This window comes from Pleurodeles waltl, chromosome 6, assembly GCF_031143425.1.
Source record: "Pleurodeles waltl isolate 20211129_DDA chromosome 6, aPleWal1.hap1.20221129, whole genome shotgun sequence".
NCBI lineage: Eukaryota > Metazoa > Chordata > Amphibia > Caudata > Salamandridae > Pleurodeles > Pleurodeles waltl.
Window position 1 is genome coordinate 78,007,737 of NC_090445.1, and position 12,685 is coordinate 78,020,421.

General features: G+C 46.6%; 2 non-coding genes across 2 annotated transcripts; one reads left to right on the forward strand and one right to left on the reverse strand.

The window, feature by feature from the left end:
* Nucleotides 1-2,866: 2,866 nt before the first annotated feature.
* TRNAL-CAA (transfer RNA leucine (anticodon CAA)) lies at nucleotides 2,867-2,977 on the forward strand. Its single transcript has 2 exons — nucleotides 2,867-2,904; nucleotides 2,932-2,977. It is a non-coding gene; the product is annotated as a tRNA-Leu (tRNA).
* A 373-nt stretch (nucleotides 2,978-3,350) lies between these two features.
* On the reverse strand, nucleotides 3,351-3,423 carry TRNAK-CUU (transfer RNA lysine (anticodon CUU)). The gene has a single exon. It is a non-coding gene; the product is annotated as a tRNA-Lys (tRNA).
* Nucleotides 3,424-12,685: the final 9,262 nt, after the last annotated feature.

Sequence of the window (12,685 nt, forward strand, 5' to 3'; positions counted from 1 at the left end):
ATGCTGTCTACAATCAAAGTAAGCAAGTGCTTCTGCGTCCCACAAAGGGGTACTAAGTGCTATATAAATATTGCAATACAACTATAATTTAGGTCTTAAAATGTAAATCACTGAGGAAAATTAATTCTTCCCAGTGATTAGGTTAAAGCCTACCAGACAGCACAGCTGTCTGGTTGCAAATACAATTTGTGGACACACTGAAAGCTTACATAGGAATGCACTCCACCCATCACTTACCATTGGTCATGTGTTTTGTCACTCATGCTTGCTTTCTGTTTGCTGCCTTTATTTGTTTTAGCCTACTCACCATGTCTTTGTCCATCCCGTGGAGCATAGCCGCTTTACCAACTCCCTGACTGGCTCCTTCTATGCGTCCACAGGTGTCTGCTTCTCAGGAACTTTTTTCATTTGTAAACCACGCCATTATAGCACATGAGTTTTCCAGATGTCTTCCTTGTATGCTTCTGATTCCTCCCCGCCCTGTGTGTGCTTTTGTGGACACCCTGCTCCATCTTACTGCTAATTTATTTTGATTACATCAACACCTGCCTGCGAAATTGCATTGTAAATAATGTATGTTAAATTTATAGAGCGCATTCCGGCTCACAAAGAGCATCAAAGCATTAGCATAAATGTGAGGAGAACGCCAGATAGGTTCAATGTGTATTAGAACTTCTAAGTATCTGAGAGAACACAACAGTCGTGAGCAGTGCTTATACTTTTGATTCCCACTGATACTTTATCTGAATTATTTCCTAGGATGGATTCATGGTGTGCAGACAGTGCAGGTTTCCCTTCCCTCTTCCACGTTTAGTTTTCCTCACTTCAAAGCGTGGAATGTAAGATCTGATCTTATCAAGCCCACAATGCAGATATTCACCTTTAAAGTGCCTGCTTCAGAACCATGTTTTCTGCACCACATGAAGACAACATTTTAAGGATCACTCATTGTAGGAAGTTGGCTCTGTATGCACTATTTCAAAGTAAGGAATAGTATGCACAGAGTCCAAGGGTTCCCCTTAGAGGTAAGATAGTGGCAAAAAGAGATAATTCTAATGCTCTATTTTGTGGTAGTGTGGTCGAGCAGTAGGCTTATCAAAGGAGTAGTGTTAATCATTTGTTGTACACACACAGGCAATAAATGAGGAACCCACACGCAAAGACAATTCCAGGCCAATAGGTTTTTGTATAGAAAAATATATTTTCTTAGTTTATTTTAAGAACCACAGGTTCGAGATTTACATGTAATACTTCAAATGAAAGGTATTGCAGGTAGGTACTTTAGGAACTTTGAATTAGCAAAATAGCATATACAGTTTTCACATAAATCACATATAGCTCTTTTAAAACTAGACAGTGCAATTTTCAACAGTTCCTGGGGGAGTAAGAGTTTGTTAGTTTTTGCAGGTAAGTAAACCACCTACGGGGTTCAAGTTTGGGTCCAAGGTAGCCCACCGTTGGGGGTTCAGTGCAACCCCAAAGTTACCACACCAGCAGCTCAGGGCCGGTCAGGTGCAGAGGTCAAAGTGGTGCCCAAAATGCATAGGCTTCAATGGAGAAGGGGGTGCCCCGGTTCCAGTCTGCCAGCAGGTAAGTACCCGCGTCTTCGGAGGGCCGACCAGGGGGGTTTTGTAGGGCACCGGGGGGGGGGGGGGGACACAAGTCCACACAGAAAGTACACCCTCAGCGGCACGGGGCTCCTTGGGCTCTCGCCCGAGTGGGTGCCACCAAAGCCACTTTTCCTGCGATGACGAGATGGTGCACAGCTAGCACCGGGGCAACACCACCAAAGGTGGGTTCAGGACACTGTACAACTGTTATGGGCGGGCAGGAGTGTGCGCTGGAGCGGAACGAGCAACCATGTGTGAAAGGAGAGAGACGCCGTTCGGTTTAGTGAGCGAACCAGAGTGCAGTAGCGTGTTAGTATTTAGTAACTGTAGTCTGGGCAGAATCCGGGGACAATGGACAGCCTAACGATTTCTCATATTATAGACAGTGTGTGCATTGTAAAGTTTTGTTTTATGACTAAAATGCGTTCCAAAATGATATTCTCAGATGCAGAAAATAGGCTATGAATTAAATAATCAAAACATTTTTTTCCGCCTTATCTCGCAAGTCTGCGGTTGGGATTCAGCGAATGTGTACCATTACTAAAATGGCCAACTCATTCGCCTTGCCGTGATCTCTCGTCCTTTCTTGATGTCGCGTACCTTTTCTCTAGCCAGTCACTCAGACTGTCTGTGCCTCTCCTGTTCTACTCCGGAAGCGCTCTCAATGTAACCGTGTCTCACAAACTTTCTTCTGCGTCGGCATATAGCAGTCGAGGAGCTACCGGCCATCTTCGAGCGGGTTGTCACGTCTAGCTGTAATCATTTGCCACAACTCCCAGTGTGATATTGGCCATGTTGGAATGGGACAAACCCCACCTGCTCTTTATAGCTACCGTTTCAAAAACTACAAGAGCGGCGTGTTCGTTATGTGGCATATATATATATTTTTTTAAGGATTGCTTCTCTTTGATGTTACTAAACATAATTTCTTCTTTTCGTACTTCTGCTACGGCCGATCAGTTTGTAAATCGGTTGTCACATTGTCCCGGTCCAATAATTTTAAACCGGGCGTTTATTTCCCTTTGGAGTCTAAATAAGGACCAATTAGTTTAGTTGTGAGTGATTTAGAGAAATACAAAGCGCGGATATCGATGAGTACATTTTAGCATCCCATCTCCGCGAGGAGCTGAGGGAATGACATGTAAGATTATGTGAATATATTTAGTTTTAGCAACTGAATTAGGAGACTTCAACCGTAGACAATTTCCACCAGAATCACAGGCACTTAGTGGGAACCCAATCTTTAGACATCAGTTGTCAGGATGGCCGAGCGGTCTAAGGCGCCAGACTCAAGAGCTGTCTCTTCCCACCAGCTTGGGTGTTCTGGTCTCCGATTGGAGGCGTGGGTTCAAATCCCACTTCTGACACATTCAACTTTTTTGGGGTCACATTTTTATTTTTCTCTTATCAGTATCTCCAGTTTACTTATCGTACAATTGAACTGTGGGATTCGATATCAGGACGAAGAAAGACAATAGACTACTTCCTGGAAACTCATCCCAACTCCCAATAACATCCATTATTCAGAGACCAACATCGCAGGAGGAGGAACTAAGCCTGAGGCTCTGATTGGTGGGTTCCACTGAGAAGATGGCGTTAAGGAGCGAGGGCGCGCAAATATCTCATCTCCTTGGATATCTGCTCCAGGAGAACTGTGGATATGAGGGACTTTATAGTTATAAAATTCAAGTTCAGGAGCTTATATTTTTTATGGCTGCTAAAAAAAAAAAAATGATCCCTCGCCCAACGTGGGGCTCGAACCCACGACCCTGAGATTAAGAGTCTCATGCTCTACCGACTGAGCTAGCCGGGCTGGTATCAAAGTCATAAACCGGGTTGGTGTGTGGCACATAAAAGGGATTATTTGATTGTGTTCTTATTATTGTCATCCAACTTTTACACTAAATGTTGCTGAATGTATGCACCCTTATACAACTTTATATTTCTGTGCTCAGTTTCACATCACTCTATCTGTTTACAAATATTCATATCTCAAATTATCTCAGCATGTTCAAGTGAAATTAGAAAACAATCTATAAAGCTTTATTGTACATCATGGACGATAGAAGCATAGGCCCTGTAAAAATAATATGTTGGGCAGAAAACCCAGTGTCTTACAGCCTGGCTGTTGTAAGGCAACTCCAGACAGAGAATGCCAGATAGAGAGCCATATTTTGGTTCTTACAGGGACAGCCAGAAATGGATATGTTGGGAAGTCTTTCAGGTGGGGGTGCGGGTCGTGGAATGGAGGCATTAGGGGAAAGGCGCAGAGTAGACCTGACAACTTGAAGTCACCCAGACACTACGAGGCAATTCGCTTCAGAGTATGCAGATTCGGACTGATCTACATCATAATCAGGCAGTGCCTAATGGGTCTGACAGGTCCATATGTGACCTTTTTTTTGGGCTGTTTGTGGGCCTGTTTTATGGTCTGTAGGGCAGATTATGCTGCTGGTTTCCCTGATATTATCACAACCACTTCCCGAAGCATGCTCAAATTAATGCAGTCTTTCATACATTGCAAAACACTCGTATAGGGTGCCTTTACATGTTCAAAACTGTCCCATTTTGCTGAACATTAGTCACTTGTTTAGCTATCTGATTCACTGATTGGGGCCACTTTTATTTGGTGCCCAGGCCCATTTTCTGTCCCAGTCCAACCCTAATAGTATGCACTATAGAAGAGTCATAACTTCCATGAGAAAAACACATAGCACCTGGAAAAAGCAAATACTCTGAAGAAATGCAAGATGAATTACAACATGTGAAATTTAAACCTGGAGTGTATTGCTCACATAGGGCCTTGCTGCCCTTAAGAACAACATGGACATTTTAGGTCTGATTTAGAGTTTGTCGGACAGGTTACTCTGTCACAAATGTGAGGGATATCCCATCAGCCATACTGCAAGTGCCACTGGATATAATGGACTTGTAATACGGAGGACTAAATATCCGTCACATTTATGGCAGAGTAATCCTATCTCAAAACTCTAAATCAGGCCCGTAAAACAGAGTAGAACTGTAGCACAGGCACGTGCTCTCAAATGTCCTCTGGGCAGAGGGGGTGCCTCTCTGATATGTCCTTGTGAACATTGCATTTGCATCAATGGCACCCAGCCCTTCTAAGTACAACATATCTTCATATAATCTAATACATTATATGCTATGCCACTCTATCCTCATAAGGTATGAATACTGGCAAGCTTATAAAATGGATCGCTGCATATAAGTAGCCCGCCTCTCCCCTGCACAGTGATGACTAGCCTTCCCTGTGCCCTTTACACAGGATGATCACTCAAAACTTGACCACGTAGGTAACAGGCTTCCAGGAGAAGGATCTTTGCACAATACTATGTTGTCTGCCTTTCGAGGGAGGAGGGACTGGGAAATGTAGACTTGCTGGGAAAGGCCAGTTAGAATGTCCGGTAGTACCCCCATGCCCTCTCTGTGAAATTCACCCTAGGACACGACTTGTCGAACCTCAAGCGAGCACCAGGTGCTACTTTGTTTCTGCAGAGCCACAGACGAAATAGTGTCTACAGCTGAACCTGCAGATTTTGTGTGATAGTAGCATCCACGCCAACATTTCAAAACAGGAAAGAGGGAGACAGTCCACGAGAATCAAGAGGATTTATTTTCTCGACTGACTGAAATTGAAAGAGGATTGAATCTCCCACCCGCATTGGATCTGTTGCCATATATGTAGCAGTCTGTTTGACATTAAATGTCATCATATTAATTTATGATAAATTAGTTCAACAGTTTGAAGCCATACTGTCAAGAGCAGTCCATAATCCGAAAATCAAAAGCTAAAATATCATGGTGGCCAACTCTGCCTTTCATCCCTTAAAGCTGAAGGGAATGAGTGTTGTTAATAATAAATTCCCCAATGGTGTCATTATAAACTGCATAACTTAAGATGAGGCAGTTATTTAGCAACATAATGCATTCTGGGACTCGTAGTTTTGGTTCACTCAATTTGTGTTACTACATGGTATTTATGCTGAAATCAAATTAATGTTGGCAGCTCCTTTGCTTAACAAAAAACACACAAAACTAATCAGAACAAATTCCAGAGTTTGGAATTCTGTGTGCACATGTATGTTAGTGTGTATGTGCATGACTAGTGCGTGGTTGGTGTGTGTGTGTGTGGGGTGACGTGGAGGTGGCAAGTCCTTATCATAGCTAGCAAGTGGTTCCAGGTTCTGGGTGACTGGCTCTTGAGTTGGCCATGTCTTTTTAGCTAATATCACTTTGCACTTCAGGCTGTTTCAAAGGCCACTTCTAAAGCAGTATATTGTATAAATACGGTAATGGCAGATATTTACCTTATTTCAGGGGGATAACTGTTTTGTCCTATTCCTTTATAAAGTGTCACATAAAAAGCATTAAAATGTCACACATAACCACAATGAAACATGCAAATGTTACACATATTTGTAATGAAATACTGGCAGCTAAGGCCACCACTCTCAGTTCAGATGGCAAATCCTGCTTTTTTAAAGCAAAGAAACAGCTTTATTTAAGCAGTCCCCTGCCTGAAATTGATTCCACTTATTATGCTATGTGTAATGGTACAGCGCACAACACACACGGGAGGATATCCTGGAACTAAAAGACTGAGGGAGGTGACAGGCTCAGGAACACCTCAGTTGTAAGACAGGCATGCTGTCTACAATCAAAGTAAGCAAGTGCTTCTGCGTCCCACAAAGGGGTACTAAGTGCTATATAAATATTGCAATACAACTATAATTTAGGTCTTAAAATGTAAATCACTGAGGAAAATTAATTCTTCCCAGTGATTAGGTTAAAGCCTACCAGACAGCACAGCTGTCTGGTTGCAAATACAATTTGTGGACACACTGAAAGCTTACATAGGAATGCACTCCACCCATCACTTACCATTGGTCATGTGTTTTGTCACTCATGCTTGCTTTCTGTTTGCTGCCTTTATTTGTTTTAGCCTACTCACCATGTCTTTGTCCATCCCGTGGAGCATAGCCGCTTTACCAACTCCCTGACTGGCTCCTTCTATGCGTCCACAGGTGTCTGCTTCTCAGGAACTTTTTTCATTTGTAAACCACGCCATTATAGCACATGAGTTTTCCAGATGTCTTCCTTGTATGCTTCTGATTCCTCCCCGCCCTGTGTGTGCTTTTGTGGACACCCTGCTCCATCTTACTGCTAATTTATTTTGATTACATCAACACCTGCCTGCGAAATTGCATTGTAAATAATGTATGTTAAATTTATAGAGCGCATTCCGGCTCACAAAGAGCATCAAAGCATTAGCATAAATGTGAGGAGAACGCCAGATAGGTTCAATGTGTATTAGAACTTCTAAGTATCTGAGAGAACACAACAGTCGTGAGCAGTGCTTATACTTTTGATTCCCACTGATACTTTATCTGAATTATTTCCTAGGATGGATTCATGGTGTGCAGACAGTGCAGGTTTCCCTTCCCTCTTCCACGTTTAGTTTTCCTCACTTCAAAGCGTGGAATGTAAGATCTGATCTTATCAAGCCCACAATGCAGATATTCACCTTTAAAGTGCCTGCTTCAGAACCATGTTTTCTGCACCACATGAAGACAACATTTTAAGGATCACTCATTGTAGGAAGTTGGCTCTGTATGCACTATTTCAAAGTAAGGAATAGTATGCACAGAGTCCAAGGGTTCCCCTTAGAGGTAAGATAGTGGCAAAAAGAGATAATTCTAATGCTCTATTTTGTGGTAGTGTGGTCGAGCAGTAGGCTTATCAAAGGAGTAGTGTTAATCATTTGTTGTACACACACAGGCAATAAATGAGGAACCCACACGCAAAGACAATTCCAGGCCAATAGGTTTTTGTATAGAAAAATATATTTTCTTAGTTTATTTTAAGAACCACAGGTTCGAGATTTACATGTAATACTTCAAATGAAAGGTATTGCAGGTAGGTACTTTAGGAACTTTGAATTAGCAAAATAGCATATACAGTTTTCACATAAATCACATATAGCTATTTTAAAACTAGACAGTGCAATTTTCAACAGTTCCTGGGGGGAGTAAGAGTTTGTTAGTTTTTGCAGGTAAGTAAACCACCTACGGGGTTCAAGTTTGGGTCCAAGGTAGCCCACCTTTGGGGGTTCAGAGCAAACCCAAAGTTACCACACCAGCAGCTCAGGGCCAGTCAGGTGCAGAGGTCAAAGTGGTGCCCAAAATGCATAGGCTTCAATGGAGAAGGGGGTGCCCCGGTTCCAGTCTGCCAGCAGGTAAGTACCCGCGTCTTCGGAGGGCCGACCAGGGGGGTTTTGTAGGGCACCGCGGGGGACACAAGTCCACACAGAAAATACACCCTCAGCGGCACGGGGCGGCCGGGTGCAGTGTGCAAACAAGCGTCGGGTTTTCAATAGAAAGTAATGGGAGACCAAGGGGTCTCTTCAGCGATGCAGGCAGGCAAGGGGGGGGCTCCTCGGGGTAGCCACCACCTGGGCAAGGGAGAGGGCCACCTGGAGGTCCTGGGGGCTGCGGGTGCAGAGTCTTAGGCGTCGGATCTTAGAAGAAGGCAGTCGCGGTCAGGGGGAGGCTCAGGATTCCCTCTGCAGGCGTCGCTGTGGGGTTCGGGGGGGGCAACTCTGGCTACTCACGGTCTCGCAGTCGCCGGGGACTCCTCCCTGAAGTGTTTGTTCTCCACAAGTCGAGCCGGCGGCGTCGGGTGCAGAGTGTCAAGTCTCACGCTTCCGGCGGGAAACACAAGTTGTTCCAAAGTTACTTCTTTGTTTCAAAGTTGCAGTCTTTGGTGAACAGACCCGCTGTCCTCTGGAGTTCGTGGTCCTTCTAGATGCAGGGCAGTCCTCTGAGGCTTCAGAGGTCGCTGGTCCCTGGGGAAAGCGTCGCTGGAGCAGTGTCTTTAGAAGTGGGGAGACAGGCCGGTAGTGCTGGGGCCAAAGCAGTTGGTGTCTCCGTCTTCTCTGCAGGGTTTTTCAGCTTAGCAGTCCTCTTCTTCTTAGGTTGCAGGAATCTGGTTTCCTAGGTTCTGGGGAGCCCTTAAATACTAAATTTAAGGGTGTGTTTAGGTCTGGGGGTTAGTAGCCAATGGCTACTAGGCTACTAGCCCTGAGTGTGGCTAAACCCTCTTTGTGCCTCCTCTCTGAGGGGAGGGGGGGCACACCCCTAATCCATCCCACTGCAAGATGGAGTATTTCTAAACGTCAGAGCCACCTCAACTCAGGACACCTTAGGGGCTGTCCTGACTGGCCAGTGACTCCTCCTTGTTTTCCTCATTATCTCTCCTGGACTTGCTGCCAAAAGTGGGGGCTGTGTCCAGGGGGCGGGCATCTCCACTAGCTGGAGTGCCCTGGGGCATTGTAACACGAAGCCTGAGCCTTTGAGGCTCAATGCTAGGTGTTACAGTTCCTGCAGGGGGGAGGTGTGAAGCACCTCCACCCAGAGCAGGCTTTTGTTTCTGTCCTCAGAGAGCACAAAGGCCCTCACCACATGGGGTCAGAAACTCATCTCTCAGCAGCAGGCTGGCACAGACCAGTCAGTCCTGTACTGAACAATTGGGTAAAATACAGGGGGCATCTCTAAGATGCCCTCTGTGTGCATTTTTTAATAAATCCAACACTGGCATCAGTGTGGGTTTATTATTCTGAGAAGTTTGATACCAAACTTCCCAGTCTTCAGTGTAGCCATTATGGAGCTGTGGAGTTCGTTTTTGACAGACTCCCAGACCATATACTCTTATGGCTACCCTGCACTTACAATGTCTAAGGTTTTGCTTAGACACTGTAGGGGCATAGTGCTCATGCACCTATGCCCTCACCTGTGGTATAGTTCACCCTGCCTTAGGGCTGTAAAGCCTGCTAGAGGGGTGACTTACCTATGCCATAGGCAGTGTGAGGTTGGCATGGCACCCTGAGAGGAGTGCCATGTCGACTTAGTTGTTTTCTCCCCACCAGCACACACAAGCTGGCAAGCAGTGTGTCTGTGCTGAGTGAGGGGTCCCTAGGGTGGCATAAGACATGCTGCAGCCCTTAGAGACCTTCCCTGGCATCAGGGCCCTTGGTACCAGGGGTACCAGTTACAAGGGACTTACCTGGGTGCCAGGGTTGTGCCAATTGTGAAGACAATGGTACATTTTAGGTGGAAGAACACTGGTGCTGGGGCCTGGTTTGCAGGTTCCCAGCACACTTCTCAGTCAAGTCAGCATCAGTATCAGGCAAAAGGTGGGGGGTAACTGCAACAGGGAGCCATTTCCTTACACAAGCCCCCGCCCAGCCCACAGGCCAGGAGACTCAGCCAAAGCTGGGAGAGTCTTCCTAGTCTGTCAGACGAGGAAGAGTAGAGGAAATAGGCTGGTTTGTTGCAGGGCCTACTCTGCCTTACATCCTCCTGTTCAGGTCATTCCCTCTGGGGAACTGACCCACTTCCACAGTGATAGGACCTAGTCTGAATTGCCTCTTGTCTGTGTCTTTAATGTCTCCACCCATTCTCTCTATTTTGGGGTTAGAGGTATCCACCTCTGCTAATCTTATTTTAGCCAGGGTCACCCCTAGCTTACCCAAAGAGGTTACCCAGAGCTGGAGTAACCCCATCATGACCAACAGGGTCAGGGGGCCTAACTTGCTATTTGGCATGGGGTCAGACCACCATGCCAAGGATAGTGCAGCCATAAAGGCTAACACCCAGCAGAGGCCACTGACAGCTGTCAGTGCCCAGAACCACACCTTTAGCTCTTCACCTACAAGGGAAGGGGCTAAGTTACAGGCTTCTTTGGGTTCAGGGTGCCTGTCTGCTGTATTAGAGTGGGGGGTTACCACATCTTGTAGTAAACACCCTTCTTCCACTCTTTCTTCTGTTAGCTGAGGAGCCACCCACTCAGGCTTAACAGTTGCCTGACTAGCCAGGACTTCTTGTGGGTCAGGTTGGACGTTACCAGTGCCACTTGTGGAGTTCTCCCCTACTGGAGCAGAATCTCCTTGGCTTGCTGGAACCTTGGCTAAAGGTTGTCCACCCTTCCCACACTGTTTTCTTTTCTTTTTCTTCTGGGGCCTACTTGCAGTTACTGCAGAGGCAGCACCTCCAGAATCCTTGGGAGAGGACTGGCACTGGACCAGTTCCTCTCTTGGGCTCTGACTAATCTCTGGGCAGTCATTTCCAAGGAGACAATCAAGGGGGAGGTCTGTACTGACTACCACCCTTCTCCAGCTAAAAGTCCCACCCACTTCTATAGGCACAAAAGCCACAGGCCTATCAGTGACCCTGTCTGGGCTAACTCTTACTCTGGCAGTCTCACCTGGGATGTACTGGTTTGAGAACACCAGCCTGTCATGCACCATAGTGTGACTGGCACAAGTGTCTCTCAGGGCAGTGGCTGGGATTCCATTCACCAGTAGGTGGTGGAAGTGTCTACTTCCCTCTGGAATCTCCAACTCACCTGTTGGGCCCTTCTTCCAGTTGAAGGCTATGAAGACCTCCTCATCTGAGGAGTCATCCCCAATGGCTACACTGGTCACCCCTGGGATTTTGCTAGGGGGTTTGTTTTTGGGACAAAAAGTGTCCTTGGTGTGGTGCCCTGTCTGTCTACAGTTTTGGCACCATGCCTTAGTGGCATCCCAGTTCTTACCCTGGTACCCACCTTTGTTTTGGGTTGTGTCTCGGGGCCCACCCACCTGGTCTGGTTTTTGGGGGCCTACAGAGGACTCTTTTTCTTTGTTTCTAGTGTCACCCACTTTCTCCTGGGGAGGCTTTGCAACCCCTTTCTTTTGGTCACCCCCAGTGGAAGTTTTGGTTATCCTAGTCTTGACCTAGTGGTCTGCCTTCTTTCCCAATTCTTGGGGAGAAATTGGACCTAGGTCTACCAGATACTGATGCAACTTTTCATTGAAGCAGTTACTTAAAATGTGTTCTTTCATAAACAAATTATAAAGCCCAACATAGTCATGCACTTCATTTCCAGTTACCCAACCATCCAGTGTTTTCACTGAGTAGTCCACAAAATCAACCCAGGTCTGGCTCGAGGATTTTTGAGCCCCCCTGATCCTAATTCTTTACTCCTCAGTGGAGAATCCAAAGCCCTCAATCAGGGTAGCCTTCGTGAGGTCATAGGATTCTGCATCTTTTCCAGAGAGTGTGAGGAATCTATCCCTACACTTTCCAGTGAACATTTCCCAAAGGAGAGCACCCCAGTGAGATCTGTTTACTTTTCTGGTTGCACAAGCCCTCTCAAAAGCTGTGAACCATTTGGTGATGTCATCACCATCTTCATATTTAGTTACAATCCCTTTAAGGATTTTCAACATGTCAGGACAATCTCTGACCCTATTTATGTTGCTGCCACCATGGATGGGACCAAGACCCATCTCTTGTCTTTCCCTTTCTATGGCTAGGAGCTGTCTCTCTAAAGCCAATCTTTTGACCATCCTGGCTAACAGTAGGTCATCTTCACTGAGGCTATCCTCAGTGATTCCAGTGGTGCTGGACCCTCCTGTGGGAGAAACAGCATCTCTAACTATCACAGTTGGAGTCAGTCAGGGTTTGAGGAGCCCTGTTCTCCCTAACTAGGACTGGAGGGGGGAATTCTCCTCCACATCACTTGCTTCCTCCTCTGGGAGGTCACCCTCAGAGGGGTTGTCTTTGGCAAACTCTGCCAACAGCTCCTGGAGCTGTAATGTGGTAGGGTTTAAGCCAGCTTTAATATTTTTTAATTTGCAGAGAGACCTTAACTCTCTCATCCTAAGATGGAGGTAAGGGGTGATGTCGAGTTCCATCACATTCTCTTCTGCATTAGACATTATGGGGGTCATTCCGACCCTGGCGGTCCTTGACCGCCAGGGCCGGGGACCGCGGGAGCACCGCCAACAGGCTGGCGGTGCTCCCTGGGGCATTCTGACCGCGGCGGTTCAGCCGCGGCCAGAAACGGAAAGTCAGCAGTGTACCGCCGACTTTCCGCTGCCCAGGGGAATCCTCCATGGCGGCGCAGCTTGCTGCGCCGCCATGGGGATTCCGACCCCCATACCGCCATCCTGTTCCTGGCGGTTTCAGCCGCCAGGAACAGGATGGCGGTATGGGGTGTCGTGGGGCCCCTGG